Source organism: Exophiala dermatitidis (assembly GCF_000230625.1).
Source record: "Exophiala dermatitidis NIH/UT8656 unplaced genomic scaffold supercont1.6, whole genome shotgun sequence".
In the NCBI taxonomy this organism is placed as follows: Eukaryota; Fungi; Ascomycota; class Eurotiomycetes; order Chaetothyriales; family Herpotrichiellaceae; genus Exophiala; species Exophiala dermatitidis.
The window spans coordinates 2,885,140-2,886,693 of NW_008751651.1; positions in this window are offsets into that span (position 1 = coordinate 2,885,140).

Below are 1,554 nucleotides of genomic sequence, written 5' to 3' on the forward strand. Positions count from 1 at the left end.
TTATTATAAGCCGTTATTTATTATTATGATTTTATTACTACGGAAGGCTCTATATATTAGAATAATTTATACCTTAACTAATTGGTTTAATTACTATAATCTATATATCGAATAATTTATTTAATTATTATAATCTATATATCGAATAATTTATTTAATTATTATAACCTATATATTAAATAATTGTTCGTTTATTATAATCTATATATCGAACAATTATTAAATTACTATAATCTATATATTAAATAATTATTTAATCTCCATAATCTATATATTAAATAATTTATACTCTAAAATTAATATATAAATCCTAAGAGGTCGCGGCTAATATATTATTATTACTCTAGTTAGTACCTACTAACTAGGTACCTATAATATACTCTAAAAATCTACTAAGCATATTAACTATAGATAATACTATAGCTATTTAGCGGAAGCGTCTACTACGTTTATCTTATAATCCTCTACGACCTCGTCTACTACCTCGTCTAACGATAGACTCTTACTCGGTAGATATATAGTAATAGGCTATATCGATAATATTATACGGAGATTTAAGAGTAAGTACTCTCCTACGGCGAAGGCGACGTTTAGCTATTATATATTACGAACTCTCTAACGAGCTTAATAAAGTAATTTAGAGCCGGCCTCTATACTAATAGTAATAATAGCCTTTATTCTAGCTTTTATAATAAGTACGCTACTTCTAGGTATAACGTCTCGAATACTAGTCGTCGTACCGAAGGTGTATTCTCGATCGTAGAGATTAGCCGCTTCGTCGACCTTCTCTTAAGCGGCTACGAGATTACGGTAGAGAGTAAGGGTTTAGGAATAGTCGAGATTAGAATAATAATAAGCTATCTTAAACTTAGACTAGTCGAATAATAGTAGAGAGAAGAGAAAATATTAATTAAAGATTATTAAATATAACGAAGATAAAGATAAGATTAGCGGAGTAGATAAGGTACTTAATAATATTATCGAGAAGAGAGAAGAGGACGTCCGCGGTAATTAAGATTATATTAGTAGAAGAAGAAAAAGTTAATTTAGAGCGAATAGATCTATATAAGAAGTCTTACTTTATACTTATCTTACTTTTACTTTATACTAATAAGTTTATATCGAAGCGAGGGTAAAAGATATACTAAGGCTATAGAGATCTCGTATATCTCTCTTTATTTCTCGTCTTCTCTCTTTTCCTCTATCTTCTTTTACCCGACGCTCCCTCTTTCTTTCGTTCTACTACTCTACTATTATAGACCACTACTTCTTCGTTTACGCTATTACTCCCTATAAGTAGTTATTTCTTCCCTACCCTCTACCGATAGATATAGCTTTACTAACTATAAACGAAATCTAGAAGAAGTATAATAAGTAAGATAGCTAATAAGAACTATATACGTTCTATTTCCTATATATTTTACTCTCGTATACTACCCTATAGCGGATTCGAATAATTATTTAATTACTATATTTATTAAGTAGGAATATCTACGCTTCTGCGCTCCTACTCTACGCCTATAACGTATTATATCTTTTATTTTAGTTATTATT